This window comes from Siphateles boraxobius, unplaced genomic scaffold, assembly GCF_051911475.1.
Source record: "Siphateles boraxobius isolate OS27281-9 unplaced genomic scaffold, OSU_SipBor_1 66, whole genome shotgun sequence".
NCBI classification, from domain to species: Eukaryota; Metazoa; Chordata; class Actinopteri; order Cypriniformes; family Leuciscidae; genus Siphateles; species Siphateles boraxobius.
The window spans coordinates 7,251,119-7,258,768 of record NW_027509193.1 but is presented as its reverse complement, the minus strand read 5'-3'; the positions used below and the strand labels follow the sequence as shown (position 1 = coordinate 7,258,768).

The 7,650-nt window shown below is 37.8% G+C and overlaps 1 long non-coding RNA gene across 1 annotated transcript; it reads left to right on the top strand.

Annotated features, from left to right (window-relative positions):
• The first annotated feature begins 2,008 nt into the window (after window positions 1-2,008).
• LOC143722404 (uncharacterized) lies at window positions 2,009-7,354 on the top strand. Its single transcript, XR_013196879.1, has 3 exons — window positions 2,009-2,169; window positions 3,747-3,896; window positions 6,513-7,354. It is a non-coding gene; the product is annotated as an uncharacterized LOC143722404 (long non-coding RNA).
• Window positions 7,355-7,650: the final 296 nt, after the last annotated feature.

Sequence of the window (7,650 nt, the reverse complement as noted above, 5' to 3'; positions counted from 1 at the left end):
CACCACTGTATAGATCATCTGTACAACGGTTAAAATTGCTATCAGACGCTTCTATTCAGCATCGAGATGGCAGACAAACCAAAGTTGGCACTTCATTTCATACCAGCTGGACTGATACAGTGATATAGCCTATTCCTAACATCTGGCAATCTGCTTTATGACTTAAGCATCCATGTTTGAGTGAGAATTTTAGCATGATGACGTCCATCTGCCACTATAAAGGCCTGGTCGTTAGATCATAATAGTGACTGTGCGCTCCAGATTTTCCAAACTGATTGGAGAAACTTTATGAGGGTGTGTGTGTGTGCGAAAGCAGGGTGGTCCGACTGTGAGTAGCTTTGTGCGACCATCACGACGGAACGATTCTCGACACACTCCGACCGCTGTGAGATGCTAGATAACAAAGACACCATTGATGCTTGACCTTTTGCTCCATGTTAAAAAAAACCTGACCTCTGACTTAACAAAAACACTCGGAGATACACACACCATCCTGCGCTTTCAAACACACACGTAGACTCCCTTGCCCCCCGTCCCTCTCCCGTGTTGCAGTTGTGTGGAATGCATCTCAGGTGCAGGGCCTGCCCTGGTTCCAATTAGCCGAGTATAAATTAGTGTGACTTTCCCCTCTTCTATCCAAACATTCTCTTTCTCCCAACATGTGCTATCTAACCCCCCTTTCCCTTCCCTCATCTCCTCTCCTCTCCTCTCCTTCCATACCTCTCTTTCTAACCACCTCCTCGTTCACTCATTCCCTGACCACCCTCCCATTCATCAACACATAAATTTCCTCTCTTTACATCTAATGTGTACACTATACCGACACTCGTGTCTGTGGTCCAGCAGCTAGGCCATATCTATGTTGCTCTTTCTATGGGATATGTAAGTTGGCTATATATAAATAATATATATATTAATACATTCAACAATATATATACATATATATATATATATATATATATATATATATATATATATATATATAAACAATATTAATAAAATAAATATTTTCTTTAACATTTTAATCAGTTTTCTCGTATCCTTTTCATATATGGTGAAAGAAAAACAGTTGTAGGCTAATTAAAAAAAGATCCTCTATCTCATTCCCTTCCTCATTAGGCTACCAATAATGTTTGCAATTGATCATTAAATGAGTCAATTTGCGAAATCTGTAATCGTGGTTGAGTTCGTAGGCTAGGCTACATTGAAACGCTACCACGGTGGGTTTTTTGTTTGTTTGTTTTTTTTCTCACGAAAGCTTTGCTTTTTGTAAATTAGGTATTTTCCAGGTGTTTTATATCGAGCAGCATCATTGCATAATGAGGTGGAATAAAGAGGAACTATAGGCTACTTTCAAAGGGTAAATTGAATTTTAAATGTTGCCTGCTAAAGTAACCCCAGACCTAATTTTAAAACCATTTAAAATGGCCACTAAATGGCGAGTTTTTGCAGAGCCACCATATACCTCGAGGTCACCAGAGATCTACTGCTATGGACTAAACCATTATTTTATTTGGAATGATTTTGCAGGCATTTACTCAAAACCCAGGTCCATTTTACAGAAGAAAAAAACTGTATTGGTCTACATATTTATACATTCTCTTTAGTTCCTTTGTGAACCGCTGGTTTAAGAAAAGGGTCCGAAAGGATTTTTTCAGATTTAGCTAAATCTTCTGTGAACAATTTCAATTTTGTTGTCGAAAGTCGAAGCTAGAACAGAAACATACACTTCATCTTACGTTTGCTTTCTATTTCCGCGCGCTCGACACCTGTCATGCCCGTATTTACGTGTGCGCGCACACGTTCTTTACCAGTGTGAACCGCAGCTTTAACAGGGAAAATAAGGAAATTTACGAAGCATGTCCTCACAGGTTCACAGGAGTCAAATACTCCGAAGGCCGCGCAAGTATTTATATTTTCTTTCCACAGCCACTGTTTCATTTTAACTGCGCGCGAGACCTCCGCGTCCCCACAGCGCGAGCCTTTCACGCGCCGCAACTCATCCAGAGGCGCGCAGAGAAAACACGAGCCTGGCCGCTTTATAGTTCTCAGGAGACCGATAAGCTCGACCTGACCCCCTTAAATAAGAGAGAAGCGTGGTTCAGGTCTGGGTTTTTACCTCCCCAAGGGGGGTTAAAAGGGAGGAAAGGACTGAAAGAAAGAGAAGAGGTGAGCCATGAAGGAATTGGGGTTTTCTGTGATTTGTAAACGCGAGACATTTGTGAGGATATATTTTCTGCCCCTGAGAAATAAATTCAGTGACGCAAACTTTGAAAAAAAATTGTAAAATGTAATACAAATATGCGAATGTATTTTTTTTCAATTAACGATGTAGATAGATAGATAGATAGATAGATAGATAGATAGATAGATAGATAGCTTACTAGCTGAAACCAAAACAATCCACCCTTTTATTATGTCCATTTGAAAATAAGAATTTGTATGAGATGAGTTGAAAACGGCCAAGTTAGGTTGTACAAAAACCTGTAAAAGTCATATCTTTTCGTAAAAAGCAATTTGTGCAATATCATACAATTTCACCATCTCATGCGAATTATTACGAGTTTTCATGTGCCATTGTTGGTTTGTCTAAAACCCAAAGTATATTATAGTAATAATAGTTACAGGTGTAACTATTTTGCAGCATGTGTGTGCCTTCTACGCTACTGTCCAGTTAGGATATTTCTAACAACTCACTAGAAGACACAGCAAATTCTGTAGTTTATAATGGCACCCCATACACATACGCTTAATGCATATTTCACCTTTCCTTGGTCTTCACTCCTCCACTCAACCTCTCCGGTAAACCTAATAGTCAGATAAGGAGGTCAAACATTCACCTTTATTACATGGAGGCCCCCCTCTCTCGCTCTCTTTCACGATTTTTGGAATGCTGAATTCCATCCATCTCAATCCAGGAGGAACAACTTCGGTTTGATTTGGCATGTGATAGATGTATCCCACACAACACCTGCGGCGTCCTCCAGGGCTTCCATCCATCAAAAGAGCTTCATTGTGTGACTAGAACTGCCCCCAATGTAGAACAAAACTGCTTTATGTGTAAAGACGATATATAAAAGGTATTGGTTCTTCAAACTTTCTGCTGTGGCCAACGAGTTTCTGAATGTGATATAACTTTCCCGTGGAATTTCCCACCAGAAACAGATGTTTGGACTGAGGGTGTGAATGCAAGTTGCTATTATTTTGGCAGTGCAGTTGCTTAATTAAACGTGGTGAAGAAACTGTGTATATTTCAGAGAATGACTGAACATGGCGTATCAGTCGAGTTTTGATTAGATTAGATTAAGACTTTTCCTCAACTCTTGAATGTTCTCCGCAGCTGTAAGACCTCCAATGACTGTATAGGAACAGGGAGTGTCATATTCTATGATGGTGTTCCCATTCCGAACGGCAACTGCGTTGTGTCATTCAACAAAATGAGTTATTAAGTCTCAAACACTTTTGGCTTGGCAGGCAATACGCCCAACATCATTAGTTACTGGCACACAACAACTGGTCTAGAGGTCTCACAGTCTACAGCAGACACCCTACAAGTTTAGTGCTTCTAATTTCAACATCTCCCCCTCTCTCCTTCGCATTCACTCTTCTGTTCCAGATCTTTGACAAGCGCAGGTTTTATTTATTCACATTTTGCTCAGGGTGCAGGTTTTATAGTGCCTTTGGGTAATGTTTAATGTAAAACTTTCTGTTTTTTTCCCCTCTTTTCTCTTTAAACCTTCCTTAAGTGACTAAACACCCAGGGTAATGACGTAGTGTTGTGAAAGTGAAAAACCATGCTGGAGTCGGAGACGTTGAAATGCTTCAGCATTCCCCGAAGAGTGAAAGTGAATATAGGGGAGAGAGTCGGACAAGGAGGAGACAAAATGGAAATCAAGGTATTTAAAGAGAAGGAAATTGAGTTAGAATAAACCAAAAATAACTATAAAGAAATATTTAGGGCCAGTTCATTATAGGTGTATTACAATGAAAGAAATTCTCCTTAAGCTATTCATGCTGTAAATTGCAAACATTTTAACTTGGTACATAACAAAATTAAAATGATTAAAATAACAAATTATTTTACAGTTTACATTTACAGTTTAATATAGATTATTAAAATGATCCAAACAACTTATCACTCTAAAAATTAATTCAGGGGTCTGTTACCACATCTTAAATAAATGCATGATTGCAAGTTAAAAATTCAAATTTATTGTTTTAATTAAACCTTTTAAGTTGCAAACATTATTTTGTAGAGTTCTATTGACATAATAACATTGATCATTACATCAACTTAATATCGCCTATAATTTAAACTCAAATTTCTGTGTTAATTGGCTTTTTTCAAATTTATGTTGAAGTAACTTAATGAAATTGACTTGATAACTTCGGAAATTAGGCAGTGGATTTCTAGTTCCCAGCATGCTTTGCATAGGACTGGATAAGGAGAATAAATGTTGAAACTAATTGTAAATTTATTTGTTTTTAGTGAAGGGAAAGTTAGTGTTTAATGTTTGACATTTAAAAGAGTTTATGTTGAAGTTTTTGTGGATGTGCTGAAGAGTATGACGGTAAACTACATTGACTCTATAAGCAATGGCAGTGCCAAGTAATATCTTGTTCATTAAATATACATGTTAAATAAGTTATGTTAGTATGTGCTATGATAGCTGTTGATTTGAACTGAAATAGATAAGATTAATTGGATCCAGGGCTACAACTCTGGTAGATGGAGCAACTTAACTTAAAAATTTGTGTTTATGATACAAATTAAGTTCCTCTAACACAATGTAGCTTGTTGGTTGAACGTAAATTCACTCAAAGTTGTCATAACTCAAAGAAATTGATGCAAACTGTTTGGTTAATTTTTCTGTTATTGAGCCAACACATAATTTTTTAGAGTGTAGTGCAAAGGGTATTTATGTAATAGATATACTAAAGTCTAAAGCTTTAAATTGCATTTAATCCCTTTATGTTAAACTGGTATTTTAGAATTATCTTTGAACGATAATTGTAAACTTTTAAACTCATAAACAGTTAGTTATTAATTCATGTAAATAAGTATATCAATACTCCATCCATCCATCATGTAGGCTAATATATTAAAATGTTCCACCACTGGAAATTACGAAGACTTGATGTTTATTCAAGAACCACTCTCATAATTCAGTTAATTCAGTGAAGGATTCGTCATAATGATTCACACTGTAACTCCTGAGTTTGTGAGTCTTTTTGAATGTTAATGAAAATGATCGGTACAAAAAAGTCATTTGTTGCACTACAGTGCACAGTATCGATATTCACTATAAAGAACCGGTTCATAAGAGTCACTTGTTCGTGAATCAGACTACATGCTACTAGATAGATCTTGGAATTTTAAGAATCGAGATAATCGAAATTTAAAAAAAATTTATCAGCCCTACTGGAAACATTGCCGTTGTTAACACAAAGAGTGTTCACGTTAAAATGAAGAACTATTGAACAGGTTGAAGCTCATTTTATGAATTCTAAAGAATATGATCAAACAAGTTCAGTTTCCCTGCACTTTTCCCACCGTCTTCAACAGGACCCAGAAAATGTAATTAGTTTGGAGCTACCGCATACTTCATGTTCAACAGTTTAAATTCATTCATTTACACTTAATGTTGTAGGCTATATAACTCCCATATGTTCTTGATCTCCTCAGAGACTTCACAGAAATATCTCAAGATCAAATGCACCAGCTGTGAAAGCGTCCTCAGTACGTATAAAACAGGAGATAACTATGTTAGACAAGGGTTACTTCCTTCCTCAGAGATCAATACAGTCTTGTTGCCCTCTGTTTAGTCCCAGCGCTTCCTTTCCTTAATTCTGTTTTTTCCTTGATATATAAAAGTGATTGGCTCTCTCGCTGCCAAAACTTGTCCTGCACGGCCGTAAAAAACAGCTTCCCCACAGCAGCTTTTTCAAATTTTAGGCCTGTGACACTCTGCCAAAAGCCACAAATTACCCCCCTCTAGCAACAGCGAATTAGGAACAATTTTCTGTTTGCTATAAAAAATGGGGAAAAGAAAGGCGAGGGTAAAATATAGCTTACACCAGAGACCACCAAGGCAGGCGGCACAGAAATGAAGTGCATGCTCGCCCTGCTGACGGTTTGGGTGGCAGGGCGGCATTTGGCATTTCATGCACTTGCTGATACTCATATAATCAATTCGTTAAAACATGGTGTAATGTTTCAACTCAATGAGGTCACGCTTAGAGAGAAAGAAGCAGGCGTATTAATATCATGCCTCGATGGAGAACAGGCATTTTTAAAAATGAGGGATTGAGGCCGATTGTACTAGAAAAAAAGATGTTTTACCCCAAATCCTGTGCAGCTTCCTTTGAGCTTGGTCTATTGGATTAAGGATCAGAAGGGAATAAGCATCATTTTTTCTTCTGATACAAAGTGTGAGGTTTGGCTAAGTGTCCACTATGAATGCCAGCTAATGATTTTTTCTTCCATAACTCATTCCAATGCCTTTTAAAAGTCCAGGTCCAAGTTCTTCTACGCCGCTGCAGACGTTAACGGGAGAAGAGCGGAAAACCAAACCAAAGGTTGAGGAATTGGTGAGGTTAAGAGCCAGTCTCCTCGCTGCTGGTGGTCCTCAAACCTCATGTAGTTCCCATAGCAACACCCAGCGGCTGAGGGTGAAGGGGATCTCGAATAAACCACCTGACCGTAGGCAGCCTGACCATCACCACGTCAGCATAATCAAGCTTTGGGCCCATTGAAAAAACACGGCAACAGTAACCAGAGACTGCAACGCACATTAATCCAGTTCTGTAGCCTCTGACCCATTTGTTAATTATGCTTCCTGTTCTCTTCCTGATTACATGACAGCAGATTTTTAGCTCATTCACAAAGAAATCAGCTAATTGTGCAACTCTGGTTGGAGGGGGTGGGGGGAGGCATCATGTGATGTTATTATGCTTTTGTTAAATTTATAGTTGAAAACATTTTTCATTCAAGAAACGCCACATTGTTGTGTTGCACAGTGAGACTTTGACATTTCAAAAATTATTAAAGACCCATTGTGGTGAAAATAAAGTTTTTAATGTTGTTTATATGTATATGTGCTATTTTTAATATGTTTTGAAACCAAACATGTGCAAATTCACAAGTCAACACCAGTGTTGGGTGTTTTCTACTTAGAACTGAAGTGAAAAAAGACAAAAAAATGCCGTTTGAAATCATTGGTGTTTCTTAAGTCACAAACTACCTTAACCAACCCACGTCACGAGGGGGGTAGGCTTTACCATATCGTCTCAAGAGAAGCCAGGTTATCCTTGTACATTTTTCTATTGATATGAAAAATAGGGTATATTAAGCAATATAGTGGAGTGGGTGCATTATGTATATGATGATGTCTATTATGATGTTATGATGAACTATATGTCTTTCTCCACTGACTGAGTTATTCATAGTGTTTTTAAGGATGCTGATTTTTAGAAAGCAGCTGTCTGGCTCTGAGATGGCGAACGAGAACATGGTTTTTGTGACATTAGCAAAACATTATTAGCTGTTTGATAACATAGTCAAGCCAAAGGGTAATCATAATAATTACTGTTATGTCTGACGTTGTAGAGAGAGATACATAAAATGCATTACTATGCTGATGCATCGAC